Source organism: Poecilia reticulata, chromosome 16, assembly GCF_904066995.2.
Source record: "Poecilia reticulata chromosome 16, P_reticulata-male-v2, whole genome shotgun sequence".
NCBI classification, from domain to species: Eukaryota; Metazoa; Chordata; class Actinopteri; order Cyprinodontiformes; family Poeciliidae; genus Poecilia; species Poecilia reticulata.
This window is the reverse complement of record NC_088845.1, coordinates 34,086,447-34,102,695: the sequence shown is the minus strand read 5'-3', so window position 1 is coordinate 34,102,695 and position 16,249 is coordinate 34,086,447. Positions and strand designations below refer to the sequence as shown.

The 16,249-nt window shown below is 39.1% G+C and overlaps 1 protein-coding gene across 4 annotated transcripts in view; it reads left to right on the top strand.

Moving 5' to 3' along the window:
- Positions 1–12,833, top strand: part of cdk14 (cyclin dependent kinase 14) — a 173,594-nt gene extending 160,761 nt beyond the window's left edge. For all 4 annotated transcript variants that reach the window (XM_008411053.3, XM_008411054.3, XM_008411056.3 and 1 more), the window contains one exon: positions 6,395–12,833. The gene's annotated coding sequence lies outside the window, so the exon portion shown is untranslated. The remainder of the gene's footprint in view (positions 1–6,394) is intronic.
- The last annotated feature ends 3,416 nt before the right edge of the window (positions 12,834–16,249 follow it).

Genomic DNA, 16,249 nt, shown 5'->3' with positions numbered 1-16,249 from the left:
TTTTACGGCGCCACCTTAAGTCCCTGAACTTCACATTTTAACGGAAAAAAAGCACAACGCAACTTGGATGTAACGAGTAACGCGACAGTTTTGTACAAATGTAGTGAAAATGTAGTCGTTACTTCCCACCACTGGCGAGATGTTTGTACAGTGTATGTGTGTGTGTGTGTGAGAAAGATAAAATTTGTATGCGTGTGTGACATTTTAGTAGTGTGTATACGCAATTTGAGTATTTTTTGAGTGTGTGTGAGTTTTTTGTAGTGTGTGAGAGACAAAACAGATTTCGTCCTAAACGGCCCCTCATAGTTTGTCCATCCAGCCTTAGCTCTGAAGTTTTGCTCAGCTTTGCATGATGATTGCAGTGTTCAGATTTTAGGGGCCTCTCAAGCAGATGTGTATCCACTGAAGCCTTGACACACGTAGGAATGTGTGTATCATAATTTGCACCTGCACTTGAAGAGCCAAGTCTCAGTGGGTCGAGAATGTGAAAGAGAGCATTGGCAGGAATGTATTTGAATATTAGATTTACAGTTGCAAATGCTGCTGAGTTAGTGTTTGTATGTGGAAGGGTGAGGGGAATGTGGGAGGAGTCTGTGTGCGTATGTAGGCGTGTGTGTGTCTGTAGACTTAGTGGATTTTGTGATTTTAGCAATTAATATTGATTCTGGAGAAACTGAACAGAAGGGGTAAGTTGCCAGTATGCAGGGTAATAGGAAACACATGAACATGCAGCGCAGCATTGAGTTCTGATCGAGTCTACGCTCGCTTTAAAGGCTCACGCTCAGACCGAGGCAACTGAGACAAGAGAACACAGAAAGAGTTTGTGTTTGAGTACAGAGCACACAAGCTGTAGAGCTGAGTGCTTATTTTCTTTTTTATAACTAAATTGATGTGGATTTCTTTTTTCTGCAGCAACATTGCTTAGTAGATATACAAAAATACTCAATAATCGCATCGGCTACTACACTTTTAGTAAACGGGTTTGAAACTAGGCTTTCCCTTCCAACTACTCAGCTCACAGGCAATCATTCAACTTGAAAATGAGTCAACCAGAAAAGCAAATGGAACATGGCCTGTACTTACATCATGCTATACCAAGTGTGGAGGACTCCGAAGTGCTTCACGCTACATTCAGTCATTCACCCATTCACACACATTCACATGCTGATGGTGGCAAGCAACGGTATAATAGCCACATCTGCTCCGGGGCAGTCAAGTCAATCAGCTTACCAACAACCAGCCAACAAGTCAACCAACTATCTTAACAACCAACCCACTATGGACCAACCACCCAACAAATCAGTCAGTAAACCAAATAAACTAACCAGCCAACAAGTCATCAAGTTTAACACATTCAACCCGTTAAACAGCCAAACAACCAACCACTGAATCAAGAAGTTTTCATCGTTTTTCAGTCAGTCAGCCAACCAACAACCCAATGGAAACATCCGGTCAGCCAACTAACTAGCTCACTGTTAGGGTGTTAATAGGGCATTGTTTAATGTTTCAAACTCTAAATCCAGTTACTGATTATCAAACCTTAGTGGTACTTTGTGTCTTTCTCTTGGGATGGACTTTAACACTTCAGTTTCTATTCCTGCAAAAATCCTCAAATACGATCGACTGTTGGCTTTATTTAATGCTAATAACTGATAACTGAGCTGATACAAATGTAAGGAGTTCAGTTAACTGGAGCATTTCCTGTGTCTTTGTGCCAACTCTCCTTCATCATCCGCACACACCACAGAGACAGTGCAGAGTTTGTTGGAGATGTGGCAGAGTGCATTACTCTTAAACATAGCTTTGAAGTCAAGTCCAAGGCCAGATGTCCAAGGACGAAGCTGAACAAAAAGGAATGTTGGCAGGTACTCTAAATAAGATATGTTTACTCAGGCCTGAGACCTGGCAGTGTAGTGCTTCACTCAGAGCACTACACTATGAGTATAGTGATAAGGCTGATGATGCCTTATCATAAGACATCATCAGCACACTTTCACAGTTGGCTTTCTGTGTGAGGTAGGGACAGCCTACACCTCACACAGACTCTTTAGACAAGATCAGACATGATGTGGGTAGAATGCAGGGTCAGGGGTCAAAGGTTTAGGGTTTGGGGTGAAGGTGAAGGTAAGGAATGGAACTTAAAATGGTCTGAATTTAAATGGAACATTTGCTGTTCTTACTGACCACAAACACTAGAGCCACAATCATACACTGATACACAGATCACTTAACGTCTGGCAGCATGGTGTAAGATGCCTTGCTTAGAGGCACATCAACATTTGTCAGGAAGCACCTGGAACTGAAGTCACAGTTTTCAGATTGCAGAACAATCAGAGCCACAGTTGCTACATTAGCTTTTAAAAAGCTAATTTAGCAACTGACTGCACAATACTGACTGCTTGTGCAGTCAGTATTTACAGACTGCACATCTTTATGAAGCATTAGGACATACGCTACACCATGCCAGAAAAACACATCAGGTTTTGAAATGTGTGGTAAGTCCAGAATGATGTGTCTGAGTTTGAAGAGTTAATAAGCGAAAGTATTATCAGGCAGAAGCTGAAGTGGAGACATACACCCACTACAGTATCACTACAAATGCTACAAGTATTTGAAGTGAAAGGTAAAAAAAAGTATTTCACAACAAATATATATCCAAACTTGAAGCATTTGAGCTGCTTTACAGCCACAGAACCTATGCACCTGGCAAGACAAAGTTGATCATGAGATTTTCTGTAAATGAGCCATGCAAGCAGCAAGGCTGTAGTTTCCAACAAAATGTCTAAAAAAGAAAAGGATCAAGGTGCTGAATGAGTCTAGATATTAACATTCTTAAGATCCTGTTTGTTAAACAGTTTAAACTAGTGCAAAGTATCTGCAAACTTCAAACAGATGACGAAAACTATAGCTATAACATCCACCATGTTGGGAGGAGATTACTTCTAACTTTTTTCTGCTGATGGTGCTTTTATGAGCCATTAAAACAATCTGAATTTTGGCAGGCTGTGATATTTTCTAAATTCTGGATGATGATTTTTTTCCTCATATATTTATTCTTGGAATGCTCCATCTTTCCATCCATGTTTAAACTCTTATCCACGAGACACTGAGTGGTCAGAGTAAGTGGACTACCTAAATTTAAACTTGTGTCAACCAAAGAATGTAAAGTGTTTATGACCTCTGCTCTGCTCCGTCTTTCTTTCAGTTCAACATAATATAAATGATTCTCACAAGGAAAACAAGTTAACCTTTATGTGGTTCGGAAGTAAAAGAACCTGATTGCAGTGACTGATAGCTCTGAAGAAAGATTGGGTTCTAATTGGGTAGAGCGATAATTAAATGCTGGATGTCTCATGAGAATGGTCCATCCCATAACTAAACCTTGAGACAAACATTTACAGAGCTGTATTGTCTGAGAGTCAGTCAGCTGGGCAAGACATTTCTAAAACAGAGATTATTGCTTCATTTTAGTGTGATTTGTTGTAACGTTGTGCTTTTACACTGAGATTTTTAAAGATTTTCTTTCTGCGGATGAGAGGAACTCCATCTCTATTGTAGGTCAGCCATCAGTAAAACCCCAAAACCCACCCACCAACTCCATCTGCTTCCAAACTCGAGCCTCCATGCTGCATAAACCTCCTACTCCACCATGCATTATCCCCATAAATGCTTTTTGACTCGAAAAAGCGGAAGCCTTCATCTATGTTTCGTCCGACAGATCCTTCTGAAACAAGGAGCTCCTTGTTGCTTTACAGGGTGTGTGACAGTGTGGAGAGGGAGCTGATGACATTCATTTACTCACACACACTTTCTGTATCTCCTCACCCTTGTAGAGGCCTTGGTTTTGACAGCAGCCTGTTAACCTTTAGCCCATACCTGTTAAATTCTGGACTTGATAATACAGGAACTATCTATCCATCTGCTGCTGCTCTTGGAGTGGAGGTGTGGGGAGGTTGGTGAGAGTGCAGATGTTTCCGATGGATGGATGGATGGATGGATGGATGGATGGATGGATGGATGGATGGATGGATGGATGGATGGATGGATGGATGGATGGATGGATGGATGGATGGATGGATGGATGGATGGATCTTTAGAGTTAGGGTAAACCCGTCATGTTTTGAATACACAGATTGGATTTTTCCACAGTCTGAGTTTGCATTCAGAATGCAGTTCTTCAAACAAACTCATGAATTCCTTCCATTTCTTGGGGAAGTTTAAGTTCTTCATGCCTAGCAAACTTGTTCTTTACTTCTCTTGAACGCTGATCTTAAGCAGAGTCTTTTCCCTGCTCTCCTGTACAGGTCAATCCCAAAGCCTCCATTTTCCTGCTAATAATTTGGAAAACTTCATTGTTCCTATGAGTTCACAGCAGAGGCTGTGCCATGTTCTCATCTGTCCATATTTATGTCAGAACTTATGCCACATCCTTATGCTGACTTGGGGCATTTTTCCCCCATCTATCCTATTACATCTGGGTTTGTTTTGGTTCTGTTTACCCACAATGCTTTGTGTTGTAGTGCACTCCCTGCATTTGCTTTGTTTAAACAGGGACATGTTTTTTGATGAACCACAGTTAACTGCTTTGTTTTAGTGCCAGAGTTGGACTGCATATTTAAACCTTCCCAACCAAATCAGGTCAGAGGTCGATTCACTTCCTTCAGAATTAACATCTTCTGATAGAATATATTTGTGTTTTAAATATTTTACTGAATTACAAATGTAAATACATTTAAATGAATGCTTTTGTTCTAGTTTCTAAACTGGTCGGCTGTTGGACTGAACTAGATTCTCGTTAACAGACTCGGGGTTTCTCAGATTCTTCCTGTTCCAAATGAAAAATCTTCTGCCTCTTGTTTGCTCTCTACATTCTTTGGACACTAGCAGCACATTCTCTCATGGTCACATGCACCTATGTAAAACACGCTCATGTGTGGAGTGGGTAAACTACAGGAGCACTCATCCAGATCTTTGGGATTCCTGATGTGGAATAGACTGCTTAGCAGAGAGCCGACTACCAAAGATTGGCAGAATCCAATCCTCAGACAGTTTGGGGGGCTGATGGGAAGAAGGGAAAGGAGAGGGGATAAGGAAACAGACCAGATAGAGGCAAGGTATTATTTATTAATCTGCAGATCCCTCCTTTACGTCAACCTCTTACTCCTCCTCCTTTTCCTCTGATCACTCCTTCTCTTGTTCCTCTCTGGCTCATCCTCTTCATCCTCTCCACCCCCCAATCCCTCACTCTCACCAGCTTGACATCCTTAACTTCTTCTCCTGCTTATACTCCCTGCTTCTCTTCTTCATCCTCTGTTCGCTCTTGGACCACTTCCTGCTTCTTTTTGCCACATCACAACTCTGCTCTGGTTTTGCTGCTGTGTTCTTTTCTTTTCTTCCAGTAAAAAACAAACAGCAAATGAATTATTTTAGAAATTAACATGTTTTTGCGTCTAATGAATATATCTTTTGGCAGTGTCCAGTCATGCAGGGCGATATGTAAACGGTGTTAGTAAAGATAAACAAGAGCATTTTTTCACTAATGGCTAAATCAGTCAAATATTAGCAAGGTTATAAATAGCATTAGCTGTTGATAATCAGGAGGCTGTTATGTCCCAACAGTATACAAAACATTTTTTTTGACCGTTTCCATGATTTATTGTTGTTCTCAGACAGAGGCATTGAGTTATTTGTGTCTTTAGTTCATAAGTGTTGGCAGAAGGGAGCAGTAGAAGGATAAACAGCTAAGCTGCAGTATGTAACTTTTATTAAAAAAACAAAACAAAAAAAAACATTTTTTTTCTTTTTCCACAGACACATAGTCTGGGAAAGAAACTGAGGTTCTTTGCTTTCTCCCAGTACTAACTGCAGAAATACCCCACAGAGTCCAAAACATCCAATCAGAGCCAGGAGGAGGGTCTTATCACTGTCAATCACTCTCATGCTTATCCCCTCTTCTTGCTCTCTGCTGGTTCACCACAACATAGCCTGCCACCAGTGCTAAGGCTAGTTAGGATGGTTACCTATGTCAACGGATCAATGGTTTTCCTTGAACAATAAGTTGTCTCTGCCATTAGGACATTGAGCAGCATTGACTGACAACACTAAGACCCTCCTCCTGTCTCTGATTGGTTGTTTTTGGTCAGGAGCAGAGCATTTCTTCAGACTGCAACAGCAGAGGGAGGAGGTGGAGGAGATCAAACTTTACACAGATTATCTGTCAGCTGGCCACTTGAATTTCTGCATCAGATGCAGAAGTTGACAGGTAGCTCATGTGAAACCCTTAGTAGCATGAGAACAAACTATAGTATGTGTGGTGTGTGTTTTCTCCACACTGACTGTCAGTGGTTTGGAGTGTGTTACTGACACACTGTATCATATCTTTGTCTGTTTCCAGGTGGCTGCTGTGAAAAAAGAAAAGGTGAAGATAAAGATGGTGACATCGAGGAGACCCCCAGCTCTCTATTTATTACCTTCACAAAATGTATGCGAGTGTGCGTATGTGTGCGTGTGTGTGCGTGTGTGTGTGTGTGTGTGTGTGTGTGTGCGTGTGCGTGTGCGTGTGTGTGCGTGTGTGTGTGTGATGTATGCATGCATCAGAAGGTGAGTGAAAAGGTGTGCATTTTGAATGGTACATAAGACTTCAGACTATTATTTGCAAGTTTTGTTTACTTTTTATAAGGTTCCAATAACACATATATCATTGTCACAGTAGAAGCAAAAGAACTTTACTATCGCTACATATTGTGTTTTGTGTTTGTAACTAGCCTCCTATTTAAGAATGTATATTTGTATGTATGATGTAATCATCTAGAAACTATATAAAGGACAGTTTTATTATTATTGCTTGTTACCACTGAACGGCTCTCACCAGGGAAGCTCTCCCTGTAGACACACATTCAGGAGGCTCAGTCCAATCACGCTGAAGACCACAGGAAGTCCTTAGGATTCTGATTCATTTCTGTCCAGTTCAGCTCTGATTTGTGGACTTTTAGAGGGAAAAAAAACAATAAACAAGATGATGATGATGATGATGATGATGAGAGCTTTAAAGTGATGCAACTCGTCCCCTGGCAGCCATGTTGGAGGTCCTTCATTCTTCATATTTCAGATCGAGCCCAGTTGCTGTAAAATGTACCCATTTCCTGGTGATGTTATGAATCACTTTTGTCTCTGTGGTTAATATTTTGGAAAAAAAAGCTCTTTTTCAAAGGTTGCCGGCAGTTAGGGAGAGAGTAACAGCTGTAAAAAAAGGGAATTATCCTAAAACATTTAGCTTTGCTGTTTGTTTGTTTGTTTGTTGTTGTTTATTTTTTGCTCTACATCATGCATGTCAATATCAAATGGAAAAAGACTTGGCTAGTTTCTTTAAGGAAGCTGATAAAGCTGCCCAACTCTTCCAAATAAAAGAACATAAAAACATGTGGTCTCATGTACAAAGAGTTGCACAGATTTCCTGCTGAACCAAAAACAGAGGACCCCGGTATTTGCAGGGGTTAGGAACCACACCCGCTCACAAACAGATGAAATCCACAAATAGAGAGTCTTTCTGAAAAGCCTTATATCTGCCTCTTTTTATCATTCAAACACCACATATATCTTAATGTTCATTTATGCACACAGTGGAAGCCATCTTAGTTCTAACGCAGAAGCTATCAACAACAATCTTACTTATCTTTACTCTTTGGCATAATTGGGAAAATAAATGGCGCTCCTGGATTGGCCGGTTTACAAATGCTAGCCAATAGTGTCAGGTAGCATTGAACCAAGTTATTTTAACTTCCTAATTTGTTTTTTTATTATTATTATTATTATTATTAGGTAGTCTCTATGGAAAAATATGTGAATACTTCCAAAGAAAAATTCTGAATTTAGCAAATACACAAGTGAAAATAGCTGGGAATCCACTGTAGTTAAAAATTTACCCTGCAGGTGGAATTATCAAAAACTATTTCTTTATTGAAAAAAAGGGTATTTGGAGATTCTTTTTAATAAGGTAGATGCACAAAAAAGCACAGATTGGACAAGTAATGATAGTAACGATTAACAGGTTGATTTGCCAAACCTGTTAATATTGAATACCTGTTACAGTAACAGTATCGCACAGTGTTATTGTAAATGAAGGCAGGATGTGCGGAGGGAAAGGTTGAAGCTGACACAACTGCTGTAAACACAAGAGGCACTCGGAGATGTAGGGATGTGAAATAACAAGGATTAGGTTGGATAAATGTCTCTGCTAAAGCTTTAGCATGATGTATTTTAAAAATCATCATTCTATCCTCACTCTGTCTCTCTGATAGGTTCAACTCATGGCATAATTTAGATTTCTAAGTATGTATCTGCAGTCTGAAGGAAGCTCAGAAGAATCCATGTCAGCGCTCCAAAGGGGGCAGCCTGATGATGGGGAGTCAGAAAACAGCCTTATCATGAGAAAGAACAGGTTACCTCCATTTTGGGTTAAATGTTGTTAAGTTTCTTGGAACCATCTGTGATTTCGGCTGTGGTTCCCTCAGCCTTGTCTCTGTTGACTGGAAAAGACAATCAGCGGCTCACTCTCTGAGCAGATAGCAGGCAGGTTGTTGGATGTTTGGCTTGTCCTCTCCTGGAATTCAAAACTACAAGCAACTCCAAAATCTTTGTACAAGATTTAAGTAAAACTGGATTGAACTACTCTTAGAAGAAAAACAGGTTGTTCTTTTGACATGCAATTAAATGTTCATATTTTCAGCTTTTAATCCTAACAATTTAAAAGTTATTGCTTTTTGACAATATCAAGAAGGCAGCCTATGGAATTAAAAGATGATTTAGTTCAATCTAATGTGACCTGAGGGTGTTTTTTGAAACAGTTTATAGTAGTTTTTACATCTGTACATATATAATAATGTTTCAGGTCAGTTTTTGTGAGTTTGTAGGATGTTCTGATGTTTCATTTAACCTTCAAACAAATGAAATAATCACTCAGTCAAATTGCTGATGATTCAATTAATACAAAATGTTTGGTGCACCGAGGCTCAATGAGCATAATATTAAAGTAATAAACTGAAATGTCCCAATATTAAATTCACACTGTGCTGTTTACCATAGCCTTTAAAATAATAATAATAATAATAATAATAATAATAATAATAATAATAATAATAATAATAATAATAATAATAATAAAGCCAGTGGAGTTCAAGGTACTTCGTACAGCATGCTTTCTCACTAATAGCCTATCATCTGTAGAAACTCCCACAGCAGCCATGATGTTTCCACTGTCCTCAAATATTGATGCTTCTCTATTCAATTTATAGACAATCATCTGCAACCTTTGAACATGAGGCTCCTGCAGTCTAATATTTCTAAATGGGACACTATCATTGGGTTGGGCAGCGTCAGTGGACCTCCATGATGGAACCAGATCTTGATGTTGCAACCTAAAAGCTTCTCCTGAACAATCTGTGTTGAACCTATTGATGATGAAGGGACAGCATAAAGTGCTTTTAGACGCAATACTCCAATGGACCACAACGGCTCTGGAGGAAACATAGGTTTGAGCATAACAAACATGGGCAATATAAGTGTCAGTGCTTCCATCTGAGAATATGAGCTAATGTACATATAGACAAAGCAGCAAGGCAATAGGCTGGAAAGCTTCACTGTATGTTTTGACCCAGTTCTGAAAAATCCATCTTCCAAGTTGCCAAAAAATTTGATCAATCCATATTGAAACCTATGTCAGTTTGTTCCTGAGTCAAGATTTGTGACTACACCAGAGTTTTCTTTGACAAAGTAAATGTGTGAAGGATGGGTCTATGTGCAGCCTGTGCTGCGAAGGTTGTGCATAACTTTGACTCGTCCCTAGACCACCAACATACTCTCTCCTGAGGCTGTTGAGATGAGATGTCTTCCCCCAAAACTTTGCATATTTTCCTGGATGTTTTGGAACTTTCTACTGAACAAACTCAGCTATATAAAGTAACATAATTTGCAAATATGTTTAAAATGAGTTTTTCTATTGCTAAGATTTCTTTTTTTTTCTTTTTGTGTAAAGATATTTGAATATCACAGAGTAGTTGTTTGGTAATAATTGTGAAGTACTATCAAACTAATGGCTTCCTTCTTACTAGTCCGTTTCAGAACAAGTGAGACAATAATAACGGTCCTGCACTGTTGAACAGCCGAGAACATGAGGCTGCAAATCTAAAGCCACGGACAAATGGATACTGTAGAAGTTATTCCTATTCCTCTCTAAGACAAACACACACACACACACAATAACATGCACACACTCAAGTTTGTATTTCAACCCATATTAGGACTTTGTATTGACTTCCATTCATTTAAGTAACTGCATATAAACCTAACCCAGACATTTTCCCAAACCAAAACCTAATTCACATCACACTGCTAACCCCTAACCCTAAACAACAGGTCCTCCATATTAGGACTGGGCTTTGGTCCCCATGAGGCCCATTAATCTTCAAAAGGTTAGTAAATATGCCAGAAATGGTCATAAATATGATAGCTAAACAAGTACACACACATACACACAATTCCATGTAATACAGCTGTTTTACCTAACAGTAGAAACTGCTCTGCAGCGTCTGCAGTTCCAGCTACAGGGTAGTTTACTTTCAACGCCACTTTCAATGCACTAAAACTGATTTTTTTTTTCTAAAAGGTTACTTAATGCAACTGTTGCAGTAAAAAGTTCTCTCCATCCAAACCACTGCTGTGTTTTTAAGTATGATATCCCAAAGATAGCTAATGACATGCTTTGGTATTAAACCAAATGTCACAGTCTCCTTCCTTCCTGGGTGATGGGAGGGTGCAGCATCAGATGGATAAACTAACCAAGAGTCTATAATGATGCAGAAGAGCCTTATTTATTGGTCTATCTGCTGTGATCAGGTCAAGGTCTCAGACTAAAATCACTGACATACCCTCCATTCTGGCTCTACCTTAGTGGAAACAGTAAGTTGGTGGTAATGTCAGTATAGTGAAGTAAAGTCTGTTTGATAATTGGTACGTAGCATTCAAAATAAATAGAAAAATACTTATGGCCCATCCCTACTAGCATATGTGCCCTTGTATGGCAATAATACAGTCCATGAATTCATAATAGCAACAACCAAAAAATAATCATTTAGAAAAGTTTGTCCAAACCTGTAGTGATACACTTAAAGTAACAACATGTTTGTTTGTTTCTGACTTCAACTAGAGGATTTTTAAAAATAGAAGTTAAGTCAAATGTATCACAGGTGTGAAAAAACGTTGCATAATGGGGTTTTTTCAGACCCACTCAATATTGATCCAGTAACAGGCTGCTAAACAGAGAATAAATGGGGAAACCTGAACCTTCTCACATTTTCACACCAGAAATAAAAGCCCAAACAAGCCATTTTCCACTTAATAACTTTACCTGTTTTCTTTTTTTAGTTTGACATTTGTAGCGCTGAACTGGAGTTGTTGGGAATAAATTTTGGGACTCAGACTGTTGCTTGTAAAGTTGATTACAGCAACTGCTGTTTCTCCTGTAAATGACATCCAAGTACTGCATACAGGTCGGAATATCCAACCAATAACAGGGAAATGATGGTGTTATGAGGCACTTACACATTTTATTGTGACTCCCTTCCAGTCCAGCTTTTCCAACCACAGTCGAACCTCTGAGGTTTAAAAAAGATTAAAAAAAAAAAAAAGGATGATGGGCTTAACTTACCCAGCAGCATTTTAAAAAATGCACTTTAAATAAAAATTGCCTGTATGGTCACTTTACTCTCTGGCTTTCCCTAAATGATAAACGCATAAATATTCATGCCCTCTCGCTCGGCTGGATGCAGAGCATGCCGGCTTCCTCACAAATGTAAATCTCATCCCTGGATGTGAACCCTTACATGGACAGAGGGGAGCTGGTAGAACTGCTCTACTTGAAGTTATCTTTCAGCTTTTCAGTGTCACCTGCAGGCTGTGATTGTGCAGCAGGAAAAAGGGGAGGAGAGGCGGTGGGTAATGCCACTAAAGCAGCGTGACAGAAGAGGGTTAATACCATCGAGCTGCGCTAAGATTGCCCAGCCTGGAGTGGCTTTAGGGATTGCAGGCAGTATTAGCCAAGAATAATTATTTTTGCTATGTTGCTCCCTGTGTGAGCACGTTCTCCATGTGCTGCGCGTTGCTTCGTAACTCCCCCCAACTGTTTCCCGGAGCTTCTGCAGCCTGCAGTTTGCTGTAAAACTTTTCAAGTCCCATGTGGGCAGAGTTGAAACTCTGTTCAAACAGGAATGTTCTTCATACATTTTGTAGAAGGTCCAGTGAAAAGGGTGGTATTGCATATTTAACACTGTGACTGCAAAATGAAATATCACCGGAAACGTCAAAGGTGGAAGCTTAGCTTATGGTGGTAAACAGGGTTGGAAGAGTCTCCTTAGCGCTAATGAAACGTCATGTATGATAACGCATATTTCTATAAATATATATATGAAAGGCCTCTATTTTTGGCATTTATCACGTGGACATAAGTGGTTTGACTATAATAAACATGTAGATTGGCTCTGACATGCATCCTGGCTGTGCTCATCAATAAATCTGTGTTTGCAAGATTTTAATGTGAAGCTTCTTTTGCAGTTTGCTTTTCTTTTCTACGCTGCACTGAAAAACCGAACAAAAACATCCTTTTCACAAGTGGTTTGGAGTCGCCAATCACTTTATGGGGTGAAATAATATTGTATACTTTAGGATAGCTGTTGCATTATTTGTTACAACCTCTATGTAATGTTATTATGGAAGATGTAATGTCCTTCTGTAAATGTTTAATGTTGTTTACCTGAAATAAAATTCTTCAAGGGTCTTATGAATTCAGACTTTTATTTTGAAAAGATTTAAAGTTTCTGCACAAAGAGATTAGATGAGACATTTTTAAAGTTATCTGAACTTGACCATCATGTATTTTGTTGACTTGAGAATAATATTGGCCTTTTGGAATTCCAAAAATGGAAAAGAATCTGTGGTCGGAGCAAAAGGTTAGGAGCTAAATGTATGAATACCAGAGAAAAATGTGAAAATCGGCTCAGCAAGAAGAGGATTTCAGCGTTTGATTGTTGAAATGCCAATAAAGATTTTTCTTTGATTTTCAAGAAGGGTGTGAATAATTTGACATGCTGTTTTGATTAGAAATTAAATTAAAACGTTTTTCACCTAAACTGGTGCTCCATTCACATGATTTATTTACCCATCTCGTTTCACACCACTGACAAACTTTAGCGTCAAAGTCTGCCAGGGCTATAAATGATTAGATTTTTTAAGCTTTTCTTCTTTAAAGTGAGCAATGAAAAACAAAGCCCAATGGATGTGAAACTTGACTGAAGGGGCCTTTATGTGTAGAAAGGGCCATGTTGCTCTGTTTCATGAGAAGGAAGAAAATGTTTATTGGCAGCGCACAATGCTATTAATCTGGGTGGGGTTACTTCCATGAGGTCTGTTTTCAGCACAAACAGAACCCGTTTTACTGCTCATTAATAATGTCAGATGGGCCTGACTGCAATGACAGGTTTCCAATCTAAAAGCAGCATGTTCACGATGGTTTGAGTCATCATTTTGAACAAAAACCCTGTATTTAATGACATGGCAGTATTCAGTCCACTTATTTATACAGCTTTGACTCACAGCACACTATCAGCACAATGTACTTTACAGGACAAACGGTTTTATCCAGTTCTCCAATCCAACTTAGGTCATCATCTAATTCATTATCAAAGCTTGACAGAGTGTGATCATATTTAAATTAGTCATCCTCATGTATAGTTGAGGATTTTCAAATCTGCAGCTGTTTAGAAGTGGTCCAAAAAAAGAATTTATAAAATTTGTGTAGATCTACAACTTTGATTTTTTTGCCTCTCTACGTCTCTGTTTTGACTGTTGGACAGTCCAGAAAATGTTTTCAAACAAATCCTCTTCATGCTTCAAGGAACATCTACTAGCTTCACGTATCACTGGGATTTGAATGTGGTCTGGCTCTGTGCAGTATGAATGTATTTGGACCCGTATAGTTAATGTTAACCCTGTGTGGACCCAGTGTAACCCAGCTGATAAATACAAACTAACACACATTAGCATTGGTTTTGATTTCTCAGTGAAGTTGAATGTTGGGCAATCATAAAAAAAGAAGTGTTCAAATCAATGAGATGAAGACGGTATCATCTAAACTGTGCATCTGTTTAAACTTCTCCATTTATAATTTTCCAGCACATCATCTTTATTTATTTATTTATTTATTTATTTATTTATTTATTTATTTATTGCACATTTATTTATAAGTGAAGTCATCAAACTGAACGAAGAGACATTTTATAAAACCATTGATGGACTGATTGGCTATAAATGAAGTGGCTAGAAAATCTGTCTTTTCTGTTCATCTTCAGTGACCATTTCTTTCAGACACCAACAGACACCTTCATGCCGACATCTTTTGTGCGTTGAAATATGACATAAATGTCTCTTATACATTTTTAATAAGACAGCTTCCCACATTTGCCTTTTCAGTTTCATTTGGACATTAAAAGACGTCTTGATGGAGACGTTTCCACTTGATGGAGACGTTTCCACTTGATGGAGACGTTTCCACTTGATGGAGACGTTTCCACATGCACGACGTAAGCCAGATGTCTAAGGAAGTCCAGCTGACTGCGTTGCGTTGTTCGCTTCAGTAACCCCTCAGTCTCAGTAAACGGGACGACAGTGGAATGGAACAAACTTAGTTAAGATAAAGAAACCTCCATCAGAACCAGGCTCATAATGAACTGCCCTGTGTCACTTTTGGTTCAGAACAACAAAAGGAAACAGAAAAACAACAAAAAACAAAAAAACAGGACCAGGAGTACTTTCTATAGAAAGGAAAAACAAAGAGATTAAAACATTTGATAACAGGTACATTATAGACATTAGTAAAGGTACAAATATTTCTCTGAAATCTGCACATCACTCCTTACATGTAGGCCATCATGTAGCTGTGATCCCTCTGACAGAGCCCAGCTGGTGTTAATGACACAGGTTAGGCTGCATCTCCTCTACATGTGGAGTCCAAGTAAAAACTAGCATTCCTCTGTTAGTATGCAGCTCTCCTCTGACTCTGGCACACAGATGAAGGTGTGGTTCTTCTTTTCTCTGTGCATGAATAGACTCATGCATTCTCCATCCTTTGTCTGATTTTTCTTTGGTTCTGAGTATCCTGGTGCAAAAGCTCATTACATGAAATGGCATCATGATCTTAAAGTGACAGACAGGAGCTCTCACACTGGGTTGAGCTGTGAGCAGTGCAGCCGTCCTGCACGCCTTCCTTGCTTCAGTGGAAAATTCCCAACTGGAAAATTTCAAAGGGTACCAGGGCAACTGCTGCCTATTGGAACGCGCTGTTAAGTTTACCTATAACACTTATCCCTCCTTTAACATCTCTCGTATAAACTGTTATTCTGAAAATAACACAATATTTGTTTTAAATCACTATGTCATTTCTGATAGAGCTTGTTACTAAGTTGTGACTAAACTCATTCTAAATGTGCACACTGGTTTGTATGTATAGTTGAAACCAAATATTTACATACACAAAATAAAAAGACACAGACACGTCGTTCTCTCGCCATCTGAAGTTAAATCAGAACAAGCTTCTCTTTTTTAGGTCAGTTAGAATTACCGAATTCTTCTTCTTTGCTAAATGCCAGAAAACTTAGCAAGAACATTTTTAAGGCCACACCTGGAACACACTGCTTTCTGGTGTGTTTCAGGTGTGTGTTTCAAAAGAAATTAAGCCAAGATATCAGGATGAGTCATGGAGCTGCTCTAGTCTGGTTGATCCTTGTAACAGTTTGCAGATGATTCAAGTTGCTGTGTTCTTCTGTTCAAGCAGGATGGGCATGATGGGGTTGTCCAAAAACCAAATAATCAGGAAGGAGACCAAAAGATTAATGTCTTTTGGTCCAAAATGTGCAGATTGACCCCAGAACAGATGATGTGAAGATGATGTGAAGACTGTAGTCTTCACATCATTTGTTATCCAAATGTGAAATGTACTGACATGGACTGAAAGGTCATTTAGGCAGGAGGAAAGCTTACTGCAAATTAAAAAAAAGACCTGGAAAGCCAACTTACAGTTTGCAGACTTACACACTGACAAAGATCTTGATTTTTGGAGACATATCCTGTGTTGAAACTAAAATTGAACTGTTTTGGCCATCATGACTGTGGTTACATTTGGAGGAAAAGGGGATGTTTGTGCCAT